This window comes from Salvelinus alpinus, chromosome 12, assembly GCF_045679555.1.
Source record: "Salvelinus alpinus chromosome 12, SLU_Salpinus.1, whole genome shotgun sequence".
In the NCBI taxonomy this organism is placed as follows: Eukaryota; Metazoa; Chordata; class Actinopteri; order Salmoniformes; family Salmonidae; genus Salvelinus; species Salvelinus alpinus.
Window position 1 is genome coordinate 36,217,231 of NC_092097.1, and position 19,628 is coordinate 36,236,858.

General features: G+C 41.9%; 1 long non-coding RNA gene and 1 pseudogene across 1 annotated transcript; both read left to right on the forward strand.

Moving 5' to 3' along the window:
* The first annotated feature begins 4,393 nt into the window (after positions 1-4,393).
* On the forward strand, positions 4,394-8,747 carry LOC139536008 (uncharacterized). Its single transcript, XR_011667244.1, has 2 exons — positions 4,394-4,636; positions 6,468-8,747. It is a non-coding gene; the product is annotated as an uncharacterized lncRNA (long non-coding RNA).
* A 6,595-nt stretch (positions 8,748-15,342) lies between these two features.
* Positions 15,343-17,001, forward strand: LOC139536009 (peptidyl-prolyl cis-trans isomerase-like 1; annotated as a pseudogene).
* The last annotated feature ends 2,627 nt before the right edge of the window (positions 17,002-19,628 follow it).

Sequence of the window (19,628 nt, forward strand, 5' to 3'; positions counted from 1 at the left end):
TGGAGTGGTGTAAAGCTCGTTGCCATTGGACTCTGGAGCAGTGGAAACGCGTTCCCTGGAGTGATGAATCACGCTTCACCATTGGCAGTCCGACAGACGAATCTTGGTTTGGCGGATGTCAGAAGAACGGTACCTGCCCAAATGTATAGTACCAACTAAAGTTTGGTGGTGGAGGAATAATGGTCTGGGGCTGTTTTAATTGGTTCAGGCTCCTTAGTTCTAGTGAAAGGAAATCTTAAAGGTACAGCATACAATTACTTTCTAGACGATTCTGTGCTTCCAACTTTGTGGAAACAACTTTTTCAGCATGACAAATCCCCAGTGCACAAAGCGAGGTCCATACAGAAATGCTTTGTTGAGATAGGTGTAAGAACTTGACTGGCCTGCACAGAGCCCTGACCTCAACCCCCTCGAGATGAATTGGAACACCAACTGCTAGCCAGGCCTAATCGCCCAACATCAGTGCCCGTCCTCGCTAATGCTCGTGACTGAGTGGAAGTATATCCCCGCAAAGGAGGGGGGGGGGGACCAACTCAATATTAATGCCCATGATTTTGGAATGAGATGTTCGATGAGCAGATGTCCACATACTTTTAGTTCTCTTTGGTAAAGGTCGAGGAACAACTCAAATGTCTTTCTTCAAAACCGGAAAACACACCTTGCGCTTCGGTTGTGAAAAGCACCTGCAGATCCGTGCTTTAATATTGTCATAACAATGGTCATTTTCTTACATAACAGATACATGTGGTTAGTCACTTACCTTTGAATTAAAATAGAAGTCAAGGTGAGAGGAAGGGCAGTCTTTCCTGGATAATGCCGGCGAGTTGTGCATTAAGTTCTGGGAGGTGGAGAAAAATACTTCCACTCTGTCCTTTTCTGTGTTTTGCTCTTATTATTCTCTGGAATCATCAACCAGAGCTCTCCACCCCGCCCTCTATAGTTTAGGAATAGGGCCTACATTTCATGGGTTTGTGCTTTTGATGCACTGAGAGTAAATCATAAATCAAAAACTAGTAAATAAATACTGTATCTGGGCTGACATAACATGTCATCTTCAGTACAGATAGTTATTTGGCCTATACCCCAGTATACTTTGAGCCTTTGCCTACATTAAGTTGAGCACAAAGTTGAACACAAAGTCAGATTGCCAGTATTCCAATTCTCCCACAGGACAACTACATCTGCTAATCAACCTGTTCCCCCAACCCTTCTTACTCACTCCATCTTCTTGAAACCTACATCTCCCCCTTTCTTTTTTCTGACAATTTGTAACATTTGTGCTTTTACTCTCATACCCTCAATCTTCCTCTCTCCATTCTAGAGAAAATCTTCTAATATAATATGAAACTTATAGGCAAACAATCTTGAAGAAATAGAAACAATATTGAACGAAAATGGAGGAAAGAAAGCTACTATTCCCCACCCAACTCCAGAAGCCTAATGAGATTTGTTTTTCCTCCCCAATGTAATCCCATAAAATTAGGAATTACAGTACTAGGCTCTCTATCAGAGGAGGCTGTGGGAGGAGCTATAGGAGAATGGGCTCATTTTAATGGCTGGAATGGAATTAACGGAACGGAGTCCAACATGTGGTTTACATATGTTTGATGTGCTACCGTTCCATTAATTCCATTCCAGCCATTATAATGACTCTGTCCTCCTATAGCTCCTCCCACCAGCCTCCTGGGATCTCTATGTGTAACCCCTGGTGGTATGCAGGCCTACTGTATTTGTTGCTCAATATATCGCTAACTCTGGTTGCTGTGTGAGTGTATACTGTATGTGTGAATATACATTTTTCACGCAGGCTCCCTGGCTGTGGCCCAATATCTTACAGCTGGCAGGCACAGCATTCTGTTTACTCTATACTGTAATCTGTGTCTTTTATGAGTTGTACAGAACCAGGAAGTCGTATATGGTCTTGCCAGTCAACATGGCTTTTTACAACATCCACTTTTATGCAATATCTTATTGTTTATCAAAGACAAAATGTGTTGTTGGTCAAATGTAAATGGACTGAAATACTTTGTATTTGTCTTTATGAGAATGATGAAACTACATCACATCAGGGATAAACGTACAGTACCTTCAGGGCGGTGTGTTTGTGTGCCTTGGTACCCATGGTAACGCCATCGTAACAGGATTCCCTGAGCTGAGCTCACCATCCCCACAGGGTCTGTCTGTTCCCCCTTTCCCCCTCTGTCTGTCTGTGTACCAGTAGCTGCATCATTCCCACAACCCCTACTCCACCTGTAGCTGGAACATGACATCTGTCTCTGGGTGTTGTTCTTTATGTAGCCTATTGTGTACGAATGCAGAGAGGTACCTGAATATCTGAGTGAGGTTACAGGATTGACAATGTTTGACAATTAGTTTGTGGTTTAACCACTGTGCAATCAATGCAAGGCAGATGTCCTGAGTAGGAAGTTGAATCAGCCAGTTAATTGGCTTGTTTGGTTGCTGCTTTGCTTCCCAGATTCACCTGGTCCCATGGGCTCTAGTCATTTGAACCACCTGTACTGCCCCACCTGGTGCACAAACACCTGGGGCCCAATTACCTGAGAATGCAAGTCAGAGCACAGCCTTGTTGCTGGGGTGCATGTGTCCTCTGAGGATTACCCCATGCCCACTCACACCAATTGGAAGATCTCACAGTCTTTGTCCGCTATTATACAATGGACTGGAGTTCAATATTAGATCTAATTAAATATTTAAATATACAGTATATTGATTGAATAGTTTATCAAAAAAAATTAACTCTGATATTAGTTAGTAGTTATTAGTGGCTGGTTCTGTATTGCATATTCGTGGTTTTAGGTGAGGTGAGATTAGCTGTGTGTCATAGAACGTCATCAACTGATCTTGAGCAAATGATTTTTAATTGCGTTGGTAAATGCTGTCCCTTGACTTTGGCACCCTGTAAAAACACTTTAAATTGACAAAAACATGACAAATAATACATGTTCTGTTTCATTGAACTGTTATTTAATAAGAAAACATTTGTAAGTCCTTTATACTACAGAACATATATGTGTATGTATTGTCAAAACGACTGGGTGCTAGCAAATTGGCTTTTCCCATTGGTGATGTGCAGATGTCAGAAGAGGCTGGTTAGAGGAGCTATAGGAGGACAGGCTCATTTTAAGGCTTGAATGGAATCAATGGAACCGAGTCAAATGCGTTGTTTCCATGTGTTTGATGTGTTCGATACCATTCCATTACAATCAGCCTGTCCTCCTGTAGCTCATCTCACCAGCCTCCTCTGGTAGAGGTGTAGTGACAAGTTTTGGGGATTTAGAGACATCTATGTATTATTTTGAATGCTAGACAGTAAACGCAACTATTTAATAAAACCAAAAAATGCATACTAGTATAATGTATGTCCCTTGGTTTTATGTCATTGGTGTTACAGCCTTGATTACAAAGATATACAACAACCTTGAGCATAATTTCAAGTGGCAAAATGTTATCGGGGGAGGAATCTATATTAAACAAAATAATTCTCTAATCACACCCTTTTAGTATGTTCTAAATTATTAGTTGATTTAGAATGGGAAGATGTACCCAAATACATTTAAATTAAATAAAAACTACAGAAAACGTAAATCATTGTTTTCCCCAAAATGCCATGCCCAAATGCAACCATAATTCAAGAACCACCCATAAACTTCCAATCGGGGTTAAAGGTTTGTTCTTAAAAGTAAAGCTGGCCTGGCGGTCATTTCAGAACCACCGTGTCTATGACTCCATGGGTGTCTGTCAGTATTACCTGCAGTATTTACAGCAGTGTTCATATAACCCTTTTCCTGGGGTGCAGGCCTTTGCTTCAGCCCAGTACTAGTTCAGCACACCTGAGTTTAACAAATTAACTAATCATCAAGCCCTTGATCAGTTGAGTGAGGTACTGTATGTTAGTACAGCCTTAGAGAATATGTATAGTTACTGCTTTTGAGAATATATATAGATTAGAGAGATGCATGTATAGTAGACTGACCAAGAATGTACTTTTACCTCAAGCTTTTACTATTACTTATACCTTTTACTGTGTTACACTCCATTAGGAGTTACATTATTATGTTATTTTGTATATCAATGCACTTTGTTCATTCATTTTACTCTTTAACACAAGCTCAGGTCAGGGGTAGAAAGGTGTGTTTGAGATGAGGAAGAGAAGCCCTGCCGGGGCAGGGCGTGGTTCTCGACTGTAAAGCTGATGTCATACATGCACGAACACACATACCCCAGTGAACTCTCAGTAGGCTGGCCCGACGAATCACAGCAAAGGAGACGCACGCACCTGCTAGGTGCTTGGTGCAAGGTGATTGGTTACACCACAGAGAGACATTGGGGTAGGGCTGGTAGGTGTACATGTAAATCAAAACCTTTACAAACTCAGACTCTTCGCATTAAGAGCTTGTCCAGGTAACATCACCACCACTCCGGGGTCCCTCAACAATGGACATCACCTCTACCTCTGGTGTCTGCCTTTCTGCCTTCCTTTGACATCTACTGATTAACTGTTCTCCTGAATCTCGGAGGCCTCTCTGCCTTTTGAATCTGACCCAGGCATGCAAGAAATCATTCGTCCTTCAGCAAGAGGAAAGAGGAAGAAAAGCCTGTCTAGCAACAAGACCCGGTAACACAATAGTATCTCTTGTTATGGCTTCTGGCTCTCTGGCTGCTACAAGGAAGGATAGGGTAACTTGTAATTATAAAACTAAAGTTTTTAAACAGTAGTATCTTTGTACTAAGTTTTCTTAATTACTATAACCCGGTTTTTACACAAGGGACTATTTGAAATACTTTATAAGATCACTATCACAGAATATTATTTTAATGGCAGTATGCTGATATTTTCCTGTTTTACTTCAGTATTTATCTGTAATATGATTTTTCAAATGGAAAATAAGTCAAGATTTGAAGGGTGTTTGACTGAGATGGCAACAGATAAGAGACACCTGTCATCACTGAGGAAAGCCTCTCTCCCTAGCTTGTGCTCTAAACAGAGGAGAATGGTGGTACAAAACAAGAAAAAAATCTATCCTTTGACTAGACAAACCAGTTAGGGCACATAGGTCTAAACAGAAAGAGTCTTGTCAAAAGTTTTTAAATTCTACTATGTGCAGGATAAGCAAAGTATGGTGGTCTCATGGATGAATTGACTTTATGTTGTTGTTGATATGCTGTAAGGAGACAGTTTCTCTTTTCAATTATTTTGTATTCTACACAGACAATTGTTTGGCTCCAGATTTAAAGGGGGGAAAAAGTGGAGAGGGAAAGGGCCTCTTCTTTTCAGTGTAATAGATGTAACTGGCATGCTTGTCTTCTCTAATAATAACTTCAAAAGGGTCTGGTCAGGCTTGTTCTTACTTGTTTTTTACTGGTATGATTAGAGATGAGACTAAATAAGAGTTTTCCCCCTCCTCATTCAAGTTCTGTATGTCAATAGACGTAGAGTAGTACATTAAGTTGTGTAGTTATTGGCCTAAACTAAAGTAAGAATTCGCTGCTCAATCCGAATCTCTGGTTTGATAATTGTTGGTTTATAAAGAACAGTTGCAGTCTTACTTTGTTTGTGCTATTCCTTTACTTGCATAGGCCAGCAGTTAATTACTTAAATATAAGCAACGATGGATATCACGGTTGGGAATGTGGAAGATACAATAGGAAAATGCATTAAAACTGTAGCTGATGCTACTGTATACACAACTAACACCTGTCATCTACAGGTGGTGATAATGTCATTTTCTCAAGAGGTCATTGTTGCTAGGGCTTTTTAGAATTTCTTCCTGCGAGAATAAGATACATTTTGTGATGTGGCAATGTGCCTAGCCTCAAATATATGTGTTGAAAGTGTATACAAGTTTAATGGCGTTCACTGGTGAGAGGTCAGGTAGTGGATTGCATGGATTGGTTTTGTGTGGTTAAGACCATGCAGCCATTTTGTCTGAATGACTAAGCAACCGGTTGAGTCCTTTGTTTAATTTCTGTTTGTTCACGCATGCAAAGCACTCAGGGTAGGCGGTGACCATGCAGATGCTGAATTACCTGTTTGGCTTTAAAGCAAAGTAGATTTTTGCATCTATGCATACAACTGGATATGATGTAAAGTCATGACTATACTTGTGTCACTTGAAATGTATCAATATACTGTAACTACAATTTAGAGTTTAATTAGATTATTCAAGAAAACAGGTCTTTATTGTTAAAAGGTCATGTAAAACCTATTGTAAAGGTTTACTCCGGAGTATTGAAAACATCATGTTTCATAAAAGGAGAATATAATGTCACATCTTCCTTAGCCCCAAAAATGGATTAGAGACTAGGGATGAGCATCAGATTATTATCTGATAGATGCCAAATATATACATTTCTTGTATTTCAATTGCTTCCTTATTTAACTGTTCTTTCAGCCTCCTAAAAGATGATTTCTCTCTTTTCTCTCCCTCTCTCCTTTTCTCCCTTAGAGGGCCTCTAGTGCTGGTCTGTCTACTGAAATGCTGCCTGGCTGAAGACTAGGAGGAAGCAGGGCATGTCTGTGGGTTTTGCCTTTCATGGGGTCTTGAATGACCAGAGAGAGACTGGATGTGACTCTCTCTCGGGCTCCAGGGGGAAATTTGAGATATTTCCCCTCTCTTTTCTCCCTCTACAACTCCTCACTTTTTTATTTTTACATTCTTCCTTTACTGCTCTATTCACAATGGTAAGATTACAGGTGTTGCTGTTTGATTTCCTTCTCAGTCCCCTCCCTTTTTACCCTCCTACATACTCCCTCTCCCTCTTTTGTCCCACATTTTTACCTTCTCCCACCGCCATTCAACCTTTCCCGCTCTCGCAACCAACTAATCCCATGACATTTGCATCAAGTAATGTTTGCTTTGCTTGTTTCAGAGCAAAACCTTTTCTTTAAGTTTGTTCTGACAACAATGGAGGCTATATATTTTGAACATGAAGAAAGAATTCAAACAAGATTTTACTTGTAGACTACAATGAATTAAATCAAAACTACTACTGAAAGTAATGTGGATACGTTTCATAAAAGGGCAAATGTAATCAGACATTATGTATTTGGTGAAATAACACAGACCAATTTTGAAATGCTACAATGGTGCAGGAACACTGTGAATTGTGCACAGTGCATACAGTTTGTACATAGGATGTTATGTAATGTATAATGTTTGCCGAGAAGTGTCATTGAGGGCATTCAATGTTGGTGGCAGTTAGCCAATGTGGCAATGATAAGGTGATCTTGAGGCATATTAGTCGAGACATGGGAGTAATCATCTTCTGAAATTCCTGCCATTGTGGTACTCTAGAATACTACATTACCTGTGTAATAGTAGCGTTTTGATACAGCTGCGGCCTGACTTTGCGAGGTCCCAGTGGCCTACCTTACTTTGTTTTAGCTAACAGTGCAGGTGCATAACTTCAAGGAATCTTTGTATAACCACAGCCTCTTAAATTATAGTTTATGTTCTTGGATCATAAAAAGCCCAGTTGTGATGTGTTTGGATAATTATTAACAATGACTTAGCCTACTGATGTGGTTGCAAAATTATAGAATAAAAACATCAAGAAATCCAACAGGGTTTGGTAAACACAGCAGGTAGTCAGTGCTTTTCTGGACCCACCTGTATGGTAGCCTCCTCTATTTACACTGTCCGCATCTGTGCTGCTCTTGTAAATTAAATATTGATATTTGGATGGCCATCTCCATCTTACGAGGTAGTTTTGGATGTTATAACTCCCTCTAATACTGCCTGGTAATGATGATGATGACCCTCTGCAGGCATCATAGACAAAAACACATAACACAGAAACACAATCCCACGTAGCACTGTATTTTCTTAGCCCTTGATCCTGGGTAGTAATATCTTATGAGTTGCTGATAGGTTTGAGTAGTATTCTAAGGGTTGTGTAGACGTAGATATGCTCTGAGGTTGGATATAGTTAGTTATGTGCTTTTGGTGATCTTCCCTTTCTTTGGCTTCCAAAGCACGTCTTACCTGACAGTGCTGGGCTGTACACAGGTGTTCTAACACTGTCTGGTAATGATGTCCTCTGAAAGCCCCTCAAACAACCACACCATCTCAACAACCAATATAGGTGCAACGGCACTGTAGCATACCTGAAGCAGGACGTGTTCACAGTTAAATTGTTTTTTACTGTTTGGAAATTGTTTTCAGTCAACTCTATGTTTTAGAGAGAGACCCTCTATGTCTGTTGGCATTTCCATTGTTCAGGTGTAGACTCTAAGTCACGTGAACTCCAGTTCAAAGTTCATAACATGGAAAGATGGAGACTGTAGTAGGGTAGTTTTTTTTAAAGGACTACATATGTGAATAAGATGATGATGGAACAACTGGCTGAAGGAAGCATCCAGAACAGGTGACACCAGACTTTAAAGGCTGACAGAGATAGTCCCATAGGAAAAGAGGATGAGGTAATAGTCCTAAACGTCGTCTGTGGTGAGCACCTTCCGCCTAACCCCCCATTTGTGAAAAGTAGTTCCTCCCTGCCTCCTGCCCTTTGTGTAGATTTTCCACCCCACCCAGTAGTTAAAGAATACCAGTGAAATGACTGTTGCAGTAATAGCCACTTCCTCTTCCCCTCCCCCAGTCGAAGCTGAATCTGGGCCTTTGTTGGCTCGTGATTGGTCCAGCGGCCCTACTGTACCTGCGTGGCATATTGTGCAGCTGACACCTGAGATCTGTGTGAGAAAAATAAACACAACGACCTCTATGGCTCTCCTGCTCTCACTTTCTCTTTATTTCTCTCTCTGAAACTGATTATTGCATTTAAACTAAAATGAGAGGTTGATTCACTATTGTTGAAGTTATTTTTTTCATTACTCTCAACCAGTTATAACTCTCAACCTATTGCCCTATTCAACACCATTATGATTGTCAAGGTAAAGTAAAGGTATACAAGGAAACAGAGTTCTCAAACTGTGTGTTCTGTAACAAGAGGTTGGCTGTACAAATTAGTGGAAAGCGGACACAAAAGCATGAAGTGATGGAGGTGTTTGTCAAGGGCTGTTCTTCTGAGTTCTGGTTTAACAACACACAATAATTTAATCACAGCTTTGTGTACTCATTCTGAACTCTCTGAAATTGTAATGTCATCATTTATTTGCATGTCCCTTTAAAGTTCAAATAATTTAAAGATTGTGTAATATTGCCTTATGACAAAGAATCTGCTCCAGTTATAAATGTCTTACTATAATTGTAGAAATTACTATTACCTCCAATACATTTGTTTAACTTTTCACCACTGGCGTGTTGCTATTAACTATTCCAATTCTCCAACTTATTTCTGTCTTCTTTCTTCACAGCTTGTCTGTCAACAAGCTGCTGTAGCTACCAAAGACCCTGGCTACTTTCCTCTGATGCTCCTACCTAGACCTTATAATTGTTGTCTTACCAGACAAGTTTAGATCTAGCTACTCTGTCTAATACTGTCTGGTAATGCCGTCCATTACAAGGTGTCTCATCACTCTTCTTCTGTCAGTTTCTTGGACAATCTGTACCAATCAACTGGTATCAGGTCATGTGATGTCTTTTTCCCTCAATGATTTTTTCCATAACTGGCTTGTAAGGTTTAATTGCAGGTCAAATAAAAATAGTGTTGAATTATGTAATTGTATGCAATATCCCTAGTCAAAAAAATCCTATAGGATCCCCCCCAAAAAAATATCCAATTAGAATCCCAAAGAAAATTCAATCAGATTTTGGAAGCTATCCAATAGGATAGGATTTTATCCCATGGGATAGTACCTAGTACCTAGGACAGAATCCTATAGGAGTTCAATAGGACTGGTTCCAAAATCTGATAGGATTTTCTTTTGGCTTCTATTATTGACTAGGGTAACTTGTTATTTTATAGGTTTTTTTTTACAGGACAGATGTAAGTACAGATATGGAGACAGATATAGAGAGGGGTAAAGTAGTTAAGGGCACAGACAGTCGGCCGAGCCAGGGCTCGAATCCCTGTGCTTCTACACCTGCATCGCTTGCTGTTTGGGGTTTTAGGCTGGGTTTCTGTACAGCACTTTGAGATATCAGCTGATGTAAGAAGGGCTATATGAATAAATTTGATTTGATTTGAGTCTAGGAGGAGGCATATGTGGTCCAGATTTGGGAGCTTAGACTGCTACACCAGACTCCAGCACACTGATAAGATTTTTCTATTAGATTCTTGTAAATAAAATCCTATTCAATAGAATCCTATATTAGTCCAATAGGACTGGTTCCAAAAGGATTTTCATATTGGCCTCTAATTAGATCCTTGTATTGGAATCCTATCGGATTAAACATTATACACTATAGTTAACTCGGCTGCTTAACACATGGAGCACCCGTGGACAGTGGACACGTCAACTATAATAACATCATAAGCAACCAATATTGAACTGCCTCCTTTCCACTTGAGATGCCAACCCCATAGTGGGGAACCGCCGGCAATGTCGAGATAGGGACAATTGGGAGGGAGCACCTTCTAAGGATGGAGGGAGGGTAGGGGTGACAGCTCTGGGGGGGAGGAGGCAGGGGAGGGGGTACAACCCTGGTAGGGAGGGAGGCAGGGAGGTAGGGAGGGAGTGAGAGGGGTAGGTACAATCCTGGTAGGGAGGTAGGTAGGGAGGCAGGGAGGTAGGGAGGCAGCGAGGCAGGGAGGGAGTGAGAGGGGTAGGTACAATCCTGGTAGGGAGGGAGGCTGGGAGGCAGGGAGGTAGAGAGGCAGGGAGGTAGGGAGGGAGTGAGAGGGGTAGGTACAATCCTGGTAGGGAGGCAGGGAGGTAGGGAGGCAGGGAGGCAGGGAGGGAGTGAGAGGGGTAGGTACAATCCTGGTAGGGAGGGAGGTAGGGAGGCAGGGCGGGAGTGAGAGGGGTAGGTACAATCCTGGTAGGGAGGGAGGTAGGGAGGCAGGGAGGGAGTGAGAGGGGTAGGTACAATCCTGGTAAGGAGGGAGGTAGGGAGGCAGGGAGGGAGTGAGAGGGATAGGTACAATCCTGGTAGGGAGGTAGGGAGGCAGGGAGGTAGGGAGGTAGGGAGGCAGGGAGGGAGTGAGAGGGGTAGGTACAACCCTGGTAGGGAGGCAGGGAGGCAGAGAGGTAGGGAGGCAGGGAGGCAGGGAGGTAGGGAGGCAGGGAGGCAGGGAGGGAGTGAGAGGGGTAGGTACAATCCTGGAATGGAAGGAGTGTCATTATCTTTAGGTTTTTCTTTTCCTCTCCCTATCCCAACAGAAAGAGGGTAAATGGAACATTCTCTATTTGAATGCATAGCTGACTATTATACTGTATATTAAATGAAGAATGTTAATATCTTTGTGTTACTGTACCTAAAAATGTATTTTCATTCTACTTTTTTTGCATATATGCAATGTAAATATGTTGTACATTCTAAGGGGAAAACCCCCTAAAATCTTGCGTTATTGTAAAATTGTATTTAGTATTGTATATAATATTGTAATGCATTCTAATTAAAAAGACAAGAAGTTGCATGAATAAGAATCAAATCAAATAACTCAAGTGAGTGTTTTGTTGAAAAATGTGTACTGTCAAACTCCAAATGAACGTGTAGCCTTGAATCACTCCCATATTGTGGTGGTGAATAAAACCTGTTGTTTCCAATCAAATAAAATATTGTAATTCATGTTGTTGTATTGTACTGGAAGAAATGACAACAAACTTTAATATAATGGGTTCAATCAAGAAAAGTTCTGATTTAAGACATATCAAAAACCTATAGGATCCCATAGGATTCCAGTAGGATTCTGATAGAGCTGACACAACATCCTATAATGTTGTGAAAATCTTATAGGATTTTATTGGAAAAATCACTAATTTTGGAGAAGTTTTTGACTAGGGATGCCTTGAATAGTTATTTGTCTTACAGTGTTTTGTTGATTATGTTAAAGGTCTTCAACACAGTTTTTGTGTGTTTTTCATTGTCATATTAATCATTATAAACTGCACAGTGTAGTTTTGCACAACTACTAAAATTCAAAATCACTATATTAACATGCAAACATATTTCTTACAGTGAAATCGTCATAGAGATAAATTAAATCACTACTCACTTTAAAGGTCAATTGCAGCTGTTCTTTTTTATCTCAATATCAAATAATTTCTAGCTAACAATTAAGTACCTTGATGTGATTGTTTTCAATAAAAATTGTCAAAAATAAACAAAAATAGCTTCTTAGCAAAGAGCAATTTCTCAAGCAAGAATTTTGCTTGGACTGTCTGGAAGTGGTGAGGGGAAAACTGAGAACTAGCTGTTATTGGCACAGAGATTTGGAACTCTCCCATTGGTCTAATGACTAATTTAAACCCTGGTGATGTCACCAGGAGGCCAAAACTCCCTCCCCACCAAAACAGGCAAACATTTCAAGTGGTCTTTTCTAACAGCTCTTACACTAAAAGGGCATTATCATAATTTTCACAATTTCACAGTATTATTCCAACCTCATAGTGTGGAAATATACACCTGGTGGACAGTTTATTAGGTACACTCATCTAGTACCGGGTCAGACCCCCCTGGTCAGCAACAATGTTCAGATACGCTTTGGCGTTCAAACGTTTCTCAATTGGTATCAAGGGATCTAACATGTGCCAGGAAAACATTCCCCACACCATTACATCACCGCCACCAGGCTGTACCATTGACTCCAGGCAGGATGGGGCCATGGACTCATGCTGCTTACGCCAAATCGTGCCACTGCCACCAGCATGACGCAACAGGAACCAGGATCTGTCAGACCATGCAATGTTATTCCACTCCTCAATTGTCCAGTGTTGGTGATTGCATGCCCACTGGAATCGCTTGTTCTTGTTTTTAGCTGAAAGGAGTGCAATAGCTCATCCATGACAAGGACCGACGAGTTGTGCGTTCTGAGATGCTGCTCTGTAGATCACTGGTGTACCGCGCCGTTATTTGCCTGTTTGTGGCCTTGCATGATTCTTGCCATTTTTTTCTCGACCTCTCTCATCAACGAGCTGTTTTCGCTGACAGGACTGGCGCTGACTGGATGTTTTTTGTTTGTCGCATCATTCTCTGTAAACCCTAGACACTGTCGTGAGTGAAAAGCCCCCTGGTGTTCAATGTTCAATCGAACAGTAACTAAATGCCTTGATGCCTGTATGCCTGCTTTATATAGCAAGCTACGGCCACATGACCCACTGTCTGTAGGAGCTAATATGTTCGTGAATGGGGTGGAGTACCAAATAAATTGGCCACTGAGTGTATATAAAAAACAGGAAAATCAGTTTTTGTATCTAGTTGAATTCTACTTTTTGTGCAGTAGGTGGCGGTAAAGTTCCATTCTGAACTAAGGCCCCCCATAAAAGGTCCAGGAAGATCGAAATCAAATAATATCAAATCACATTTTATTGGTCACATACACATGGTTAGCAGATGTTATTGCGAGTGTAGCGAAATGCTTGTGCTTCTAGTTCTGACAGTGCAGTAATATCTAACAGTAATATAACAATTCCACAACAACTACCTAATAAACACAAATCTAAATAAAGTGATGGAATAATAATATATACATATAAATATATGGATGAGCGATGACCGAGCGGCATAGGCAAGATGCAATAGATGGTATAAAATACAGTATATACATATGAGATGAGTAATGCAAGATATGTAAACATTATTAAAGTGGCATTATTAAAGTGACTAGTGATACATTTATTAAAGTGGCCAGTGATTTCAAGTCTGTATATAGGCAGCAGCCTCTCTGTGCTAGTGATGGCTGTTAAACAGTCTGATGGCCTTGAGATAGAAGCTGTTTTTCACTCTCTCGGTCTCAGCTTTGATGCACTTGTTCTGACCTCGCGTTCTGGATGGTAGCGGGGTGAACAGGAAGTGGCTCGGGTGGTTGTTGTCCTTGATCTTTTTGACCTTCCTGTGACATTGGGTGCTGTAGGTGTCCTGGAGGGCAGGTAGTTTGCCCCCGGTGATGCGTTGTGCAGACCACACCACCCTCTGGAGAGCCTTGCGGTTGTGGACGGTGCATTTGCCGTACCAGGCTGTGATAAAGCCCGACAGGATGCTCTCAATTGTGCATCTGTAAAAGTTTGACAGGGTTTTAGGTGACAAGCCAAATTTCTTCAGCCTCCTGAGGTTGAAGAGGCGCTGTTGCGCCTTCTTCACCACACTGTCTGTGTGTGCGGACCATTTCAGTTTGTCCATGAGGTGTACACCCAGGAACTTAAAACTTTCCACCTTCTCCACTGCTGTCTGCCGATGTGGATAGGGGGGTGCTCCCTGTGCTGTTTCCTGAAGTCCACGATCATCTCCTTTTTTGACGTTGAGTGAGAGGTTGTTTTCCTGACACCACACTCCGGGTGCCCTCACCTCCTCCCTGTAGGCTGTCTCGTCGTTGTTGGTAATCAAGCCCACACCACTACTGTTGTGTCGTCTGCTAACTTGATGTTGAAGTTGGAGACGTGCATGGCCACGCAGTCATGGGTGAACAGGGAGTACAGGAGAAGTCTGAGCATGCACCCTTGTGGGTCCCAGTGTTGATGATCAGTGAGGTGGAGATGTTGTTTCCTACCTTCACCACCTGGTTTAGCGGCACGTCAGGAAGTCCAGGATCCAATTGCACAGGGCGGGGTTGAGACCCAGGGGCTCAAGCTTAATGATGAGCTTGGAGGGTACTATGGTGTTAAATGTTGAGCTGTAGTCAATGAACAGCATTCTTACATAGGTATTCCTCTTGTACAGATGGGATAGGGCAGTGTGCAGTGTGATGGCGATTGCATCGTCTGTGGACCTATTGGGGCGGTATGCAAATTGAAGTTGGTCTAGGGTGGCAGGTAAAGTGGAGGTGATATCATAGTGATTGCGGCGGAGCGGTTCCTGGGGCCGAAAGATTACATGCAATATTACATACAATATTAGCACAAGTCCCTCCCACTTAGATCCTAGAGCCTGAGAAGGGAGATATGGAGAACTGCTTTGCTTTATCTTGGCCAGGTCTCAGTTGTAAATGAGAACTTGTTCTCAACTGGCCTACCTGGATGAATAAAGGTGAAATAAAAATACAATTAAAAAAGAAGAAGGAAGAAGTGGGAGTTTTCTTTGTTTTGGCAATGTTACTATTTTTATTTGGTTGGATTAAGTTAGTTTCAATATTACGTATTCATTTATTTATTTTATTTTCAAACCGTCCCGTTGGTGGCGGCAATACACCTTTTTGAGTGTAGTCCGCCATAAAACCCACAGAAGACGAAGAAGAAGACGACGACGAAGAAACCGAAAACGACAAAGAAGAAGAAAACAAAGAAAAAGAAGAAGAAAACGAAGAAGAAGAAAACGAAGAAGAAAACTAATTTCCTGCACATGCGGAGGTTACTTCTGGTTTCTACCACAGTAGCGGCAAGACAGTTTTCATTGATACAGCGCAAAATATTTGGCTACTTTGCAGATTCAGTACATTTATTTATACATTTGTTAAGTCATCATGTCGGGAATACCACCAGATAACTGGCAGCCACCCACAGTGAGCCTGGAGACAACGTAATCACCGGTAGCCAGCTAGCTAACGTTAGCTATTGTTTTGAATGAATGAGCAGCTAGCTAGGAGTTATTCAAATGCTTGCTATTCAATTATGTTTATCCAATACCAAATGCTATGTATTGCTGTCCATTGGTTAATTTAATATCCCATGGAAAAGGAATGCTCTTAGCTTAATTTAGTGTCCTCTCTTATGTTCCAGAATGGGTACAATTGTAGTGGAACTGTACTGGAGACATGCTCCCAAAACGTGCAAAAACTTTGCTGAGTTGACCATGAGAGGTTACTACAACAACACCAAGTTTCATCGAATTATCAAGGACTTCATGGTGCAGGGAGGAGACCCCCAGGAACAGGTGAGACAGATTAACACATACAGATGGTTGGGAAATTATTTCCAATGTTTTGTTTCATATTGTTCCACTACCAGGGGGGTGTTCAGCAGGACACAACGTTTTAAAATGTTCAGATAGAAATGTTATGTAGAACAAACATGACTCTCTGACATGTAGAATAAGGAATCACATTGGCTCTCTTCATGAAATTTCTATCTGCATTGTTCGAAAACGTTTGGCAGCTGAATGTGGCGCTGGCTTTTGACCTCCTGAACTCTGCTCTTTTTTTGTGTTCAGAGTGGTGATACATTCAGAATGTTCCAGAGAGACATAAAATAAGACATTTCACTAAACTCTGAGGCTGTAAATCTGTTCATCAGATTCTTACTCCCTGTAATGCGCGTTGCTTATAGGCCGTGGTAGTGCCTCCATTTTTGGCAAACAGTTTGAAGATGAACTAAACCCTGACTTGAAATTCACAGGTAACTATACAATTTATAAACAGGAGAAAACATGTCATAGTACCAAAACGTTGTATTTTTATGTTGCTCTCTACTGCTTTCTTATGGCGCCATCTCCCTCCCTAGGTGCAGGGATCTTAGCAATGGCCAATGCAGGACCAGACACCAACGGAAGCCAGTTCTTCCTTACCCTAGGGCCTACTCAATGGTTGGATGGGAAGCACAGTATCTTTGGGAGGGTGTGCCAAGGTATATCAGTTGTCAACCGCATCGGCATGGTTGAGACGAACTCACAAGACCGACCTGCCGATGACATAAAAATCCTCAGGACGACTGTACCCAACTGAGACTCATTCATACAACCAGCAACTGCTTTCTTATTTGTACATTCATTTTGTCATGATTTATGCCTTTGATTAATTTTGTTATTCTCAAATCAATAATGTAGCCTAACCATTGTGATCATTATCACTAAAATGATTATGAGTGACATGGTAGGAATGACACACTTGAGAATATGCCTGGTGTTTATCTAATGATTGCAGATAAATCTCATCCTGTAACTTGAACAGACTACCACTGGAGGGAGACAAACAACAGAACATACAGTAATGTTGGTCTTTTTCATAAGACAGTCACATGGTATTAAAAAAAAGCCTACTCTGTTGTGGAAATATTATGTTTTGGTTATAATGTTTGGTAATCTCCCTATAGTTTGAGGGTTATCCAAGTTCACCTAGCACCTACCCTTAGCAGGTGCCAGGAAGTCATAAACCCTGCCAATTTCTACAATTTCTCACTTTAGAAGGTGATTTTAAACCTAACCTTAACCATACTGCTAACCTTATGCCTAACCTTAAATTAAGACCAAAAAGCGAATGAAAATTTACATGAATTTTTACAATATTGTGCTTTGTGTAGATGTTATTTATCTCTCTACTATTGCTCCAGTTGGAATGCTGTAGCCAGTTAGCTAGGCTGCTAGTGGGGTCCCCTTAGAGAAGGTAAGTAGAGGTACCTACTGAAAACAACTATTTTTTTTTCATGGCACAGGACTCTCATTTAACTGTTGTCTTCCATTAGAACTTTTCCTTTAGAACTTTTTATTCTTCGTTTACAGATTGGCTTGTTAAATTGTTGCTCTGTGAGCGTTGCTTGGTGAGTGTGAGCAGTTCCTCTTGTACTGTTGAGGTCTCTTTGCTTGACGTAGGCTTCCAAGCCGCCTTCTAGCTGTGGTTGGTTGCTTTCTTTTCAAACCTGGCAGCCATTTGACCAGTTAGGCCATGGTAAGACTCCCAGATGTGTTCTGGTAGTGCACACGCAAACTTGATGGCAGCGCCACTGAGACAGAAATGCAGCCTGTCTACTTTGTCTGCCTCAGTCGACCACACTTGTTGGCCAGCCTCTCAAATGGAAGGATAAAGGAGTTCAAGTCCTCTTTACCATTGCATGTGGCAAGCTTTGCCTGAGGGCTGTCTCAATGGTGAGCTTCTGGCAGCAGGACTGTACGGGGCTGTGCTTGTTCCATTAGGGTGGCGAGTAGCTGAGAGGCCATCAATCTGAACATATCCATTGGAGTGGAGAGTAGCTGAGAGGCCATCGGTCTGCCCATTGTTCACATGATTTGTGAAGGAACAGGGGTTGGAGTATTAAGCCATTGCATTTGGCAGAGAGTAGCCATTCCCAGCGATGATGAATGGTGGACAATGTAGCTGATGCGTGACTTTGTGGCTGATTATGTTTGTACATGGACGTGGACCAGCCAGACTAGACATCAGCCTGGTAACCCTGGTGTCCTGTATAGCCTGGGTTCAGAGGGTTCACCGGTAGGGCATATGGGTCCTAAGCCATTGTATTGTGCTATGGACCAATGTGATGGTACTACCATCACATTGGACCAGTGTGATGGTAGCGTGGCGTTGAGGAGCTGAAGCCATGTTGACGGTCACTGCTTCCGCTGTGGGCAACACAGCATGTTGTGCATGTCGTTGACCTTGTCAAAGCCTGGTGGTATTCCTGGCTGGTTGGTTTTCAGGTTTCTCTCTGTAACAGTATAACTTTTAGTACGTCCCCTCGCCCCGACACGGGCGCGAACCAGGGACCCTCTGCACACATCAACAACAGCCACCCACGAAGCGTCGTTACCCATCGCTCCACAAAAGCCGCGGCCCTTGCAGAGCAAGGGGAAACCCTACTTCAAGTGTCAGAGCAAGTGACGTAATCGATTGAAACGCTATTAGCGCGTACCCGCTAACTAGCTAGCCATTTCACATCCGTTACATCTCCAAGGCTTGGGGCTGACTGAAGTCTCCTGGGTACACAGGACCACAGGCCTGGCTGTAGCAGTGGCATGTTGCACTGGTTTGGGTGGAGGGGCGACGGCTGTGCATCAACGACGGTTTCATTCCACGTTTGTAGTAAGGTGGGAATGGGGCGGCCCCCCTCCCGGTCCTGATCTCCCGACCGCCGTAACTGACCTCACCCAGATGTTTGCTCTGCTGCTCATCACATTAGTCTAGGCTCTTCTCCACTGTCTGCAGTCGCTGCTTTATATTCAGGATGTGGATTAGGAGTTTTGTCTCCTCAGAAAGCTTTGAGTTTGAGCCTCTTCCTCTACAGCACAGGTGTCAAACTCATTCCACGGGGGGCCGAGTGTCTGCGGGTTTTCGCTCCTCCCTTGTACTTGATTGATGAATTAACATCACTAATTAGTTAGGAACTCCCCACACCTGGTTGTCTAGGGCTTTATTGAAAGGAAAAACCAAAAACCTGCAGACACTAGGCCCTCCGTGGAATGAGTTTGACACCCCTGCTCTACAGACATCTTTGCTGTACTGAGCTTTAACAGTCCTTAGGTGAGTACATCAGCCTCTATTCCTTAGTTATGTTATATTCTTTAGTCCCTTTAAAAAATATATATTTTGTTTTATTATTTGCTCAGCTTTACCTGAGAGAAAATAAACAACAAAAAAATGGAGGTACAGAGACTGGCTCTGTGTACAGATGCAGGCACATTAAAATGTTGCACTCAAGTGATACAATGTAGCTGATTCTATCCAGGCAAACTTGAACTTTGTGGGTGTGTTTGAACTGATAACTTTTGTCAAGTTGTTAACCATCGATGGTCACTGTCTTTCAAAGTGTGTTGCATTATGGTTATAAAAATGGACAAACTTGCGACTACTTGTCGACTGCATGAACTTTACAAAAATCATGTGATCAAAGGTCATGCAGTTTGATGTTCAAATCAAATTGTATTAGTCACATGTGCCGAATACAACAACTTTACAGTAAATTGCTT